The sequence below is a fragment of the Benincasa hispida genome, chromosome 12 (genome assembly GCF_027475165.1).
Source record: "Benincasa hispida cultivar pf3 chromosome 12, pf3_genome.v1.1, whole genome shotgun sequence".
Classification (NCBI taxonomy): domain Eukaryota; kingdom Viridiplantae; phylum Streptophyta; class Magnoliopsida; order Cucurbitales; family Cucurbitaceae; genus Benincasa; species Benincasa hispida.
In genome coordinates this window covers 73,024,966-73,038,893 of record NC_143489.1, presented here as the reverse complement: position 1 = coordinate 73,038,893, position 13,928 = coordinate 73,024,966, and the positions used below count along the sequence as shown (strand labels likewise).

At 37.1% G+C, this 13,928-nt stretch overlaps 1 non-coding gene across 1 annotated transcript; it reads right to left on the bottom strand.

Moving 5' to 3' along the window:
* Window positions 1-6,058: 6,058 nt before the first annotated feature.
* LOC120068672 (small nucleolar RNA R71) lies at window positions 6,059-6,165 on the bottom strand. The gene has a single exon (XR_005479305.1). It is a non-coding gene; the product is annotated as a small nucleolar RNA R71 (small nucleolar RNA).
* Window positions 6,166-13,928: the final 7,763 nt, after the last annotated feature.

Genomic DNA, 13,928 nt, shown 5'->3' with positions numbered 1-13,928 from the left:
TATAGTTAAATTTGGTTTTTTTTTTTTAATTTTATTTTTTAAGAATGTCACCTCATTGTTGAAGTATTGATTTAATTAAATTTACTATCACCTATAAATTTAAGTTTTTAGATTGAAATTTAAGACTATTATAAAAAATGGAGATTTGATTAAGTTAGGTTTATATTTTTGTGATTCTTTTAGTTATATTTGAAATATTTTTATCTCTCTTTCCACATTCATATATGAGTAATTTTTTTATATTCATGTTTATTAATATATAAATTACTTTTATATTGAATAGACAAGTCATGAATGAGAGTAGTGAAACCCATATCGTTGGTTCTACATTTAGGCAAAGGAAAGAAGGTACGGAAATGGTCTATAATATGATAAAACTTACAAGTAATTAATCTTGTTTTTTTAAAAAAAAAAAATTATTTATAATTTCATTGCATTAACTTTGATTAATTTTTGTTATGCTTATCTAAAAAAAATATTATAATTTAAATGAATAGGGTACAAATCTAAATATTAGGGTTATCTTCCAAATAAAAAAAAGAGTCAACTTATTTATAAATATAGTCGTGATGGAAGTCTGTCGCAATACATCATTAATAGACAGTGACATTTTGTTGTACTTAAAAATATTTTTAATAATTTTGCTATTTAAAATAATTACCCAAGATATTACTGACATAACCAAACTCAATCAATATTTATGTTTAGAAAATGGTTTTCTTTATTAGGTCACATTTGATAATCATTTTGTTTTTAGTTTTTATATTTTAAAATTTATGTCTTTTTTTTCCTCCAAATTTTCAATTATTGTTTCACATTAATTTCTTAAAGAAATAGTTGAATTTCCTAATAGAATTTAAAATAAAAAACAAAATTAAAATAAAAAAAACTATTTTTTTTTAATTTTTAAAACTGGACCTGATTTTTTAAAAGAAAGTACTAATTAATAATAAATAATAATAAAAAAAAACACAGAAACTTCTGAGCAAAAGTGAATTTTTAAGCTTAATTTTCAAAATAAAATAAATGATTATAAAACCGACTTAATTTCACGATTAACTTGAAAATCTAATCTGTCAATACCTTGACTTGAAGTTCTCTAAAATTGTTTCTCCTAGATGGTAATGCTTCGTTTGGATTCGTATATGTCTTTTATCTATATTAATAATGAACATGTGAGTACCACAAATATCAATGTTTTAATTTAAAGTTTAAAAGCAGTATTTAATCGTCAAAAAGCAAAAACTACCACCTAAATAATTACAATGGAGTAAGAAAACAGAAATATATTCATAAATTAAATTTTTTTTTAAAAAAACTCATATTCTAGTATTGGATATAGTATAAACCCCTTCTTCGGGGAAAAAAAACATACATAAACTACAGTGTTTAAATCTGTAAGAAAATTATTTATGTATAAGCATACTAGCTAAATCCCAAATTTACCCTGAATTAATGTAGAATGTAAATAACATTTGATGTCATATAAAAATAAATTGTACAAATAAAAATAATTGAATTTATTTGTTCTTCTAGGCTAACTCTTTTTCTTTTATCTGTATTTTTTTCCTCTTTAAAATCTTGTTTCATCCTTCTAACATTGTTTCTCTCCCTAAATTTTCCACTTTTTCAAATATTTATGTCCTCCTCTCTATTTTTGAAAATTTCAATAACTTTTTTATCTTCAAAATATTTATTCTACTTTATTTTTCGTCTATGTTTTCTTGTGTTAAAATCCCCTTAACTCTATTTTTTAAATTTTACTTACAATTTTAGGATAAAAAAATATCAAAACTAGGTCATTATCTCTAAATTTGTCTCCAATTTTTTTAATCCTTATACATATTTTATTTTCAAAATCCCGTTTCTAAACTTTTAGATGGTATGGAATCATTTCTCGAAAATATTAAACAAATGTCTTAATATACGTGACAGAGGATGTATCAGTTCAATATATATAATTACCTTCATTTAAACCGTCAACATCAATTATATATATTGAAATTCAACAGACACATAAATTTGAAGAATCACATCCCATCTGGAAAAATTATTGTATTTTGTTGGTATTAATTACACTATATAGCCTCATTTCAAGCATTTCAATGATTACAATCCTACCATCATCTCTCAATCGTCCGGCTTTTATGTAATCTTTGTTTTTTCTTTTGTTGTCAGACTTTTCTCTAGTCCGCATTCTCTACTTTGTATGACTTGGATTTTTGGCCCTTTGTTTTTATTGATTATTAATGTGTTGGTTCGATCGGGTTGAGATACGATGAAAATATGCTAAGAATGTGTCAATCTAGTTGAGATGTTTTAGGCGATGCACCAACTGACCCACATATGTATATATATTTTTTAAAATGGCAAAATGGGGATACAGATTCTTTACTCATAGCTCACTTTATATAGAGTATAGATTGATATTAATAACTATTTTTTTAAGGTAGTACTAATTAATACTAATATATTTTTCATATTCTTTGTGTTTTTTTTTATCCTATTTTATAATGATAGCGGAAGGTTAAATTTGAGCCAACCTAAACCTATATGCTAGAGAAATCGTATCCAAAGTGACATTTAGCATGTGTATCATATTTATGAAGACAAAATGTATACACAATTTATTAATTTGAGTTAAATTTGAATGACCTGTCACATTCTTTAGTCTGCGGATTGATGTTGAGTTCAATTTTTACCATTGACTTGGGGACTAAATAGTGAATTTTACTCCAACTTTTCAATTTCATTAAATTAAATTATACATTTAGATAATCATGAAATTTTAATTTATAAAAAAAACACCGGAGTTTCCCACAACCCAAGACATTAATAAATCTATGTATAAAGCCGCTCATGCTATTGTGTTTGTGTTGATGCTTTTCTTAACAGGAGTAGCACTCTTTTGAGATTGGGATCTTTATTGAGAATTTCTTTTTGTTTAAAATTTTGTTAATATTGTGAACGCATAGGATCTTGACATGTTTTATCCTCAATCATATAAATTTTCAAAAAATTTTCAGGAAGTCACTCAACATAGAATTGTTCAAAGTTAAGCATGCTTAACTTCGAAGTTCCTATGATTGAGTCACGAAAATCATTACAAGAAAAAGAGGATCTCCCGACGCCTAAAACCACCGTTGGGATATCTGTCATTGGAAGAGAGGGTCTCGTCCGACTATGTAAGAGTAGCGTCAGGAGATATTTTCGATCTCTCAATGGGTAGACAATATGCATTGAGCAATAACTCCCAATGGCTGGACAATATGCATCGGGAGTTAGCCAAACTCCCAATGAGTTAAATAATTCTTCGGGAGTTTGTTAGGAACTCCTGACAGATCTCCCGATGGCTCACGATAACTGTCGGGAGATGAGTTATAAAATCCCCAAATTGAAGAAGGCATATCAAATTTGCCTTCTTCTTCAAAATCCTAGGTTCATCGACCAAACGAGAGAGAGGGCAGTGCACCGTTCATTCACCGGCCCGCCATTCGTCCCGTTTGTCTTCTGCTACTGTTCGTCTTCCGTCGTTGTTCTTTCACAGCTATTCACAGGTCTATCGCCCATTCGTATGGTCGATCTTCGTTCTGTCGTCCATTTGCCCGCTGGCCCGCCACCGCCGTTCTTCGTCCGTTCACGTTTTCTCCAGTCAATTCGTTCCTTGTCCGTTCATCGTCTTCCGCTGACAATGTCTTATTGCTGTTTTTTTTAGAAATTATATCTTAATTAAAGCGGTATTTTTCTAATACAGTGGAAAGTTTACTCCATATGACAAAAATTAATTATTGATAACAAGCAGAAATACATGTTATCATAGTGCTAAGTTCTTAAACAATGCTGGCTTGCGTTGATAAAACATCTTAAATTGCGTCCAAAAAGCATCATAATATTGCAGTCGCATGCGTTCATCACATTAAAACAGTTGATTTTTGTATTTTTGTGCAGAATATGCGATGATGCAAGGCAGGAATTGCAATCATAGGAAATCATTGGTCGAGCGCAACATTACCGGGGATTGTGTTCGCAAATATTTGCCTGAGAAGGATTTTCGCAACTTGGTTAGCGCAACATGGTGGGCGCATCTAGGTGAAAGGCTAATTAATTGCGATGGGACAGAAAGCTGATAACAGTCAAATCCGAATTAAGTTGATAGCCGATAACGATCACAAGTACATTCAGCTTTTCGATGACAAATATTCGGCGCATCAGTCAGGAATTAAAGTCGTCCCATCTGTACAATCATGAGAGAGAAGCCGCCTTTCACCATGGATGATCTATGAATACCAAGAGCATCCTTTAGAAAAGGGGTTAATCAGTTCACCAGTTTACGAATTTAAGAGCTCAGCTCGTCTTTGTTCATAGTTTTCCTTTCGTTTTAAGGCGGAGCAAGAGAAGAGTGGTGATGCTGGAGATCTCTCAGGATAACTCGAGAGAGAACCTTGAGGCGTAGAAGTAGAGAGCGGGTCGACTCTCGCGTGAGCGAGATTATCTTTTGAGCACGAGTAGAAAAACAGTGTAAAAGCCTGGGCAACAAGAGATTGCTACCAGGCCCTTCTATACTTGCATTGTTATTTTGTACTTCATCTTTATATTTATACAATGGAAGTTTTATTTCTATATTTGTTCACTCTCTTAGCATGTATGAGTAGCTAAACTACTCGAATGGGTTTAGAAGAACTAAGCTAACATGACCTAGGAAGTTCATTGCTTGCGATTGTCTTGTTTTATGCTGTGCCAATTACCCTTTAGAGCTACTCGAGAGAGAGTCTAAAGAAAGAACCTAATGACTCGAGAGAGCTAGGTTAGAATCTAGACTCGAGAGAGCAAGATTAGAACTGCATAAACAAGAGATAGAGACTTAGAGATAAGCTCTGTTAGTCAACCTGCATCGCATGCATCCTAGAGATGAGAATGGTATTATGTGGTCACATTATTTGTGTTTGTGTCATTTTGTCATTGTATAAATAAGAATAGAGGCTTATGTGTAGGTCCTATAGACTTAGCGCATATATCACATGCGTTCTAGCCTTAGAAGCCGTGGAATTCGTACCAAGAGGTGATCTGCTGTTATATGCACATTGCATGATTGCATAGCATGAACGCATCCTAGGAAGTGTTAGCCGAAACTTTTCTCAACCCGTTCATGGTATACTCATCGTATTTTCCGTTTAATCAACTCTTTTCAAACTCCGCTGAATTTTTTTATTTTTCATTAACGCAAACAATAATCCCAACAATTTATTTATTTATCCAGTTACCGCAAAGTTTTCATAAAAATTACCAATGCAACATATTTTCACAAGTCCCTGAGTTCTACCCTGGACTTACCAGGAAACTTAGTGGAATTTACACTTGGATTCCACTGAGGAAACTTGAATGCACAATGCAATTTCACCATTGCATATCATCTATAATTCACTTCATAAAATCAAGCATCAAGTTTTTGGCGCCGCTGCCAGGGACTTCGACAAAATAGTGTGCTAACGATAATTTTTCTGATATCTTTGCAGACTCTCAATCTCTGGCGAATTTCAACACCGAGATTGAGAGAACGTTTAGACGGAGACTGAGAAATCGACAACAACAACCACAGTCAGATAAAGAAGAGATGGTGGAGCAGCCTGGAAACGGAGCACCAAATGATAACAATGTCATGGCGAATCCAATCCTGTTGGCAAACGATCGCAATAGACCCATTAGGGACTATGCATCACCAAACCTCTATGATTTCTCTCCAGGAATCATGAGGCCTGCCCTCGACGGAAGTCGATTCGAAATGAAATTGGTGATGGTGTAGATGATCCAGAGTGTCGGAAAATTCGGAGGAAGGCATGGCGAAGACCTGCACGCCCACCTCTGAAGCTTTATTGAAATCTGCAATAATTTTGTGTTCTCGAACATCTCTGCCGAAGAAGTTTGACTAACTTTCTTCCCATTTTTTCTCCGTGATTAAGCTGGGAAATGGGCGTATTCTCTCGAACTAGGAGAGATCACTTCTTAGGAATAGGTCGTGGAAAAGTTTATGAAGAAATACTTTCCACCTACTGAGAATGTCAGACGAAGGAAACTCATTACAAATTTTGAACAAGACATGGACGAATCGCTCAGCGATGCCTGGGCGAGGTTTAAAAGATTGGTCAGGGAATGTCCACACAATGGTTTGCCAGACTTCCTTCAGATGAAAATTTTTTATCATGGTTTGAATCCCGCTTCACAGACCGTTGCCAATGCGGCAGCCGCTAGTAGTCTGCTTGATAAAACGTATGACAAGGCGAAGAATATCTTGGATCGCATCTCTAAGAACCACGAAGATTGGAGAAAGAGTGACTAGAGATTGAGAATCAAAGACAATGACGCAAGTAATGGTGCTATTGCTTCACTACAAAATCAGATGACCGCAATGATGAACTTAATCCAGGGAATTGCTATCAGCAGCCCAACACCGCAAAATAGGCAAATCAATACAATCAGTCAAAACGTCGCAAAGTGTGCGACTTGCGGTGATGGGTACGGGATGGAAGATTGCCCATAAAATCCACAATCCGTTTACTTTGTAAAAAATATCCTTTTTCGAATACCTACGACCCCGGGTGGAGAAACCACCCCAATTTTGTTTGGAAGAATCAGCAACAAAATTTCCAACCCATGACGTAGAAAGAAAGGCCACCAAGATTCTTCCCACGCAACAACGATCAGACAAACAATCAAGCAAATAGCTCACAACCACCGCAATCCTCTTCCTTGGAAAGCTTATTGAAGCAATACATAGAGAAAAACGAAACCATGCTTCAAAGTCAGGCTACGTCCATCTGCAATCTAGAATTACAGATGAATCAGATTGCGAGTGAGCTAAAGAGTAGACCGCATGGGGCTTTTCCGAGTTCAACAGAACTCCCACGCAACCCGGGGGATCAAGTAAGGAGCAATGTCAGGTTGTGACATTGCGAAGATGGAAGACTATGAAGGGAGAAAATAAGGAGCTTAGTCGGACAGCTCCCATTGTGGCTGAACCTGAAATTGCGGTGATGCAAGAAGATGAAGGAGAAAAAAAAGCAGTAGAACTAGAAGTTGCATTGACCTCAAAGCCAACTGAGACGGGAACCGTGAAAGTGCAGTTACCCTCTTTCCCGCAAAGACTAAGGAAGAAAAAGAATGAAGAGGTATAATACCAACGCTTTCTGTCTACGTTAAAACAATTACATATTAATATTCCTTTCAGTGAAGCGATTGAGGAAATGCCTGCCTACGCAAAGTTTCTAAAGGATATGATAACTAAGAAGAGGGGAGCTAGTAAGTTTGCCACGGTGGCGCTAACTCAGAGTTCAAAATCAATCATTCCACCAAAGATGAGCGATCATGGGAGCTTTACTATTCCTTGCTCCATAGAAGGACTGTACATCGGGCAACCTCTGTGTGACCTGAGAGCCAGCATAAATTTAATGCTCTGTCAATCTTTAGACAGCTGAATCTGGGGCAACTTGTGCCCACAACGGTGACTTTCCAACTGGCTGATAGATCTCTGATGCATCCAGAGGGAAAGGTGAAGGACGTGCTGATAACCATTGACAAATTTATCCTACCAGCCGACTTCATCATTTTGGACTACAAGGCCGACAAAGATGTGCCCATCATTCTAAGGCGACCATTTTTATCAACAGGTCATGCTCAAATTGATGTGCATAAAGGGGAAATCACTTTGAGCATCAATGGACAGAAGCTCAAGTTTAACATAATTCGTGCCATGAAGTTTTCGGATGAAGAAGACCTGTATGACTCAGAAGAATTTGATTGAGGAAGAAAAGTTTGATGAAGAGAATGAAGAAGAGGATGCCAGCACATCTGTTGTTGCCTGTAATGCGATCATAACAAAAACAAACAAGGAAGACGAGATGATCGCAAATCAAGAAGAAGAGCCAACAGAAAAAGAAGAAAAACAAATAACGCAGCCATCCCTAGTAGAACCACCAAGATTGAAATTAAAGACCCTACAGACCCATTTAAAGTACGCATTTTTGGGGTAGAATGAGAAGCTGCCAGTTATCATTTTCTCTTAGCTCAACGAAGACCGAGAGAATGCGTTGATGAGCATTCTAAGGAAACATGTGCGAACAACTGGCTGGATGCTCGCTAACATTAGAGGAATTAGCCCAGTGTACTGTATGTACCGCATTCGTCTTGAAGAGGATCACAAAGCAACGATCGAAAATTAACGTAGACTCAACCCTACAATGAAAGAGATCGTCAAAAAGAAGATCATTAAATGGCTAGATGAGGGCATTATCTATCCTATAGCAGATAGCACGTGGGTCAGCCCTGTGTAGTGTGTGCCGAAAAAGGGTGGCATGATGATAGTCTCGAATGAAAACAATGAATTAATATTGCAAAGGACCGTCACTGGGTGGCGCATTTGCATGGATTACCGCAAGCTGAACGCGGCCACAAAGAAAGATCATTTTCCACTGCCATTCATTGATCAAATGCTAGACCTCTAACTGGAAATGACTTTTATGCTTTTTGGATGGTTATGCTGGGTACAACCAGATTATGATAGCTCCAGAAGACCAAGACAAGACCACATTCACCTGCCCATATGGGACCTTTCCTTTTTGCCGCATGCCTTTCGGCCTCTACAATGCGCCAAGCACGTTCCAAAGGTGCACGATGGCTATCTTTTCAAATTATCTCGAGGACTCTGTTGAAATCTTTATGGACGACTTCTCTGTTTATGGGAACACCTATGAAGTCTGTCTAGCCAACTTGAAGAAAATACTGAAGAGATGCGAATAGACGAATCTGGTGCTTATTGGGAAAAATGCCATTTCATGGTGAAGGAGGGCATAATGTTAGGACACAAAGTTTCCCGAGATGGGTTGGAGGCGGACAAAGCAAAAATCAAAGCAATTGAAAAACTTCCACCTCCAACAAGCGTGAAGGCTGTACGAAGCATCTTGGGGCACTCTGGATTCTACAGACGCTTTGTTAAAGATTTTTCCAAAATAGTGCGACCATTGAGTGCGTTGTTAGAGGCTGACAGAAAATTTGATTTTGACAACAACTACCTCAATGCATTTCGAGTTCTAAAGAATGCACTGATTCCCGCACCCGTACTAATTGCACCTGATTGGACACTGCTCTTTGAAATAATGTGCGATGCAAGTGGGTATACGATGGGAGCAACTTTGATACAAAAGAGAAAAACAATCTTGCATCCCATTGCATATGCGAGTAAAACATTAAATCCTGCTCAAACAAATTATACCACCACAGAGAAAGTGTTTCTGGCGGTAATTTTTGTGCAAAAATATCGAGCATATCTGTTGGGAACAAAGGTACTTATCCATACTGATCACTCAACTATCAAGTACTTAATGAAAAAGAAGGATGCAAAGTCGAGGTTGATCAGATGGGTTCTCCTCCTTCAAGCTTTTAATATATAAATAATTGATCGAAAGGGAACGAAGAACCAAATTGTGGATCACTTGTCTAGATTGGAAAATCCTGAGGTTGACCGTAATGAGTCTGAGGTGAGTACAGTGTTCCTGGATGAGCAGCTATGCCATATTGAAGAATTGCCTTGGTATGCAGACATAGTCAATTATCTGGTTTGTGAGCAATTTCCTGAAGATTACACCTACTACCAATAAAGAAAGCTCAAATATGAATGCAAACATTATTATTGGGATGAGCCGAATCTGTATAAAAGAGAGGCAGACCAGATTTTGCGATTATGTGTACCAAATACTGCTCAATGACGCATATTATCGCAATGTCATGACTCACCATATGGTAGGCACTTCGGAGAATAGCGCACCACAGCTAAGGTTTTACAGAGTGGATTCTTCTGGCCCACATTGTTTAAGGATGCAGCTGAATACATAATGAAATGTGATTGGTGCCAACGCACAGGTAACATTTCATGGAAACATGCAATGCCAATGAACACCATCTTGGAGCTTGAATTGTTCAACGTATGGGGGATTGATTTCATGGGACCATTCCCTCCTTCGAATGGTAAGCATTATATTTTATTAGCCGTCGAATATGTGTCCAAGTGGGTAGAGGCAGTGGCGTGTGCCGATAGTCTCTCAATTCCTAAAGAAGAACATTTTACTCATTTTGGCACTCCCCGTGCCATCATAAGTGATGAGGGGTCACACTTTGTCAATCATACTATTAAGGAGCTGCTGGACAAATACAACATTCTTCACAAAATGGCCACCGCATACCATCCGCAGACGAATGGTCAGGCCGAGGTGTCCAATCGAGAAATTAAGCTGATACTTGAGAAGGTAGTAAGGCCTTCGTGAAAAGATTGGGCAACAAAGCTTGACGATACGTTGTGGGCATACCGGACTGCATTAAAAAAAATTGGTATGTCTCCATATGCGTTGGTATTTGGTAAGGCATGTCATTTGCCTTTGGGGTTGGAATATAAGGCATTGTGGGCGGTAAAGAAGTTGAACTTTGATTTGAAGAAAGCAGGAGAAGCGCGAAAAATGCAACTGGTCGAGCTAGAAGAATGAAGGATTAACGCATATGAGAACACGAAGATCTACAAGGAGCGCACCAAGTGCTGGCACGACAAACACATATGCGGTAAGAACCTCCAAGTCGGGCAAAAGGTCTTACTCTTCAACTCACATCTACGACTCTTCCCGGGAAAATTAAAATCATGCTGGTCCGGACCCTTCATCATTAAAGAAATATTCCAACATGGTGCGATGGTGCTGATCACTGAAGATGGAAGCCGTACATTTAAGGTTAATGGACAGCGAGTTAAGACATATTACGAAGGTGATTTCCAGCCAGAAAAGACCTCCGTGAAGCTAAAAAACTCGGAATACCCTTTGTTTGGTTCTTGAACTCTCATTCCTTCGTCACTTTAATCATCATTTATCTATCTGCATTTTACTTATTACTACTTCTAAAAAAATGGGGGGAGGGGGAAGATTGTGATAGCGAACTTTGTTTTGTTTAAAATAATTTGACCCTCTTTCTGTTTTTCTTGCAACGATTAAGGCACAGGATTGCAAAGATGTTACATGAAGCAGCAAATTATCTCACTCCATCATCATAATCCAAAGAAGAGAGATCGTCGCAAAGATGGGTGCGTCAATACACAATGCGGGCAACAATGCAAATTTAGGGGTGTATTCTTCCTTATCTTTATTTCAAATTTTGCGCTATCGCATCACATGTTAGTTTTAAAAGTTTTATCACTGCATCCTCTTTGGTTACCGCAATCATGTGACATAGATAAATTTAGTAAGACGCCGCATGTTGTTTCTTTGCCAAGTATGATTTCAATGATGAAAAACATGCTTCTATTTCTTTCGATATACTAGAGTCATCTTAACTTTAAGATAGTCACCTCATGAAATATTTCTAGAAGTTTGGGGTTTGCTAGCTTTCTTTCAAAATCTCTTTACAAAACTTTCTAAGAACATCCACATGACTTATTTCAATCTTTTGGCAATGAGGACATTGTCGCATTTTAAATTTAGGGGTGAGGTATTGATTTTCAACCTTGCTATTTTTTTTTAAAAAAAAGGAAAAAGTTTTGAGAATAACAACTCCACTGTCAGCGCAATGGGAAAACCCATGTTGATAAGAGTTAAGTTGTGAAAGGTACTTACCCGTAGTTAGATGTCCACATGACACACGTGGGGGCAAGCCAAAACGAAAGTAAGTCACCAGGATCAACGCATAAATAAATGACCACAACTCCGCTATCAAAAAGGTATGAGTTTAGTATGAGAAAGAGCGCATTGCTCGTAGTTGGATGTCCGCATGACACGTGTGGGGGCAAGCCAAAACGAAGGCAAGGCACTTGGATCAGCTCAAGGTCAAAGAAAAAAAAATAATAATGTCAAGAAATATGCAAGGATAAAATCATTTGACACCTTGGTGGAAAATTTTCTTTTTGAAATAAATCATGCGATGTTCCGAAAATTAGTAAAGTCATTTTGACGGTTAAGCTTGCAGTCCCTAGATCTTAGAAATATTTTAAGAAGAGACTTGAATAAGACTTAAAGAAATTTTGATATATAGGATTTGAACGAAGTATCCTTGAGAAATCTAGGAAAAGGACATTGCGGTTGACTTGCTAAAGGAATTTTTAGCTTATGCTTGAGGACAAGCATTGTTTAAATTTGGGGGTGTAATAACGGGCAGAAATGCACGTTATCATAGTGTTAAGTTCTTAAACAATGCTGGCTTGCGTTTGCGTTGATAAAACATCTTAAATTGCGTCCAAAAAGCATCATAATATTGCGGTCGCATGCGTTCATCACATTAGAACAGTTGATTTTTGTATTTTTGTGTAGAATATACGATGATGCAAGGCAGAAATTGCGATCATAGGAAATCATTGTCGAGCACAGCATTATCGTAAGGCTTTGCGGTGATCGTGTTCGCAAATATTCGCCCAAGAAGGATTGCCACAACTTGGTCAGCACAACATGGTGGGTGCATCTGGGTGAAAGTCTAATTAATCGCGATGAGACAAAAAGCTGATAACAGTCAAATCCGAATTAAGTTGACAGTCGATAATGATCATAAGTACATTAAGCTTTTTGATAACAAATATTCAGCGCATCAGTCATGAATTAAAGCCGTCCTATCTATACAATCATGAGAGAGAAGCCACCTTTCACCCTGGATGATCTATAAATACCAAGGGCATCCTTTAGAAAAGGGGTTAATCAGTTCACCAGTTTACGAATTAAAGAGCACAGCTCGTCTTTGTTCATAGTTTTCCTTTCGTTTTAAGGCAGAGCAAGAGAAGAGTGGTGACGCCGAAGATCTCTCAGGGCAACTCGAGAGAGAACCTTGAGGCATAGAAGCAGAGAGCGGGCCGACTCTCGCGAGAGCGAGATTATCTTTTGAGCACGAGTAGAAAAACAGTGTAAAAGCCTGGGCAACAAGAGATTGCTACCAGGCCCTTTATTTTATACTTGCATTGTTATTTTGTACTTCATCTTTATATTTATACAATGGAAGTTCTATTTCTACATCTATTCACTCTCTTAGCACGTATGAGTAGCTAAACTAGTCGAATGGGTTGAGAAGAACTAAGCTAACATGACCTAGGAAGTTCATTGCTTGCGATTATCTTGTTTTATGCTGTGCCAATTACCCTTTAGAGCTACTCAAGAGAGAGTCTAAAGAAAGAACCTAATGACTCGAGAGAGCTAAGTTAGAATCTAGACTCGAGCGAGCAAGATTAGAACTGCATAAACAAGAGATAGAGACTTAGAGATAAGCTCTGTTTGTCAACCTGCATCGCATGCATCCTAGAGATGAGAATGGTATTATGTGGTCGCCTTATTTGTGTTTGTGTCATTTTGTCATCGCATAAATAAGAATAGAGGCTTATGTGTAGGTCATATAGACTTAGCGCATATATCGCATGCGTTCTAGCCTTAGAAGTCATGGCATTCGCACCGAGAGGTGGTTTGCTGTTATATGCATGTTGCATGATCGCATAGCATGAACGCATCCTAGAAAGTGTTAGCCAAAACCTTTCTCAACCCGTTCACTGCATACTCATTGCATTTTCCGTTTAATCAACTCTTTTCAAACTCCGGCACATTTGTTTATTTTTCATTAACGCAAACAATAATCCCAACAATTTATTTATTTATCCGGTTACCACAAAGTTTTCATAAAAATTACCAACGCAACCTATTTTCACAAGTCTGTGAGTTCTACCCTAGACTTACCAGGAAACTCAGTGGAATTTACACTTGGATTCCGCTGAGAAAACTTGAGTGCATAACGCAATTTCACCATTGCATATCATCCATAATTCACTTCATAAAATCAAGCATAAATTATTCCCATAGTATTATTTACATGGAAAATTTAGAAATTCTCATCAATTTTATTTTTTTTCAAATTAGTATCATTTACTTCATTTACTA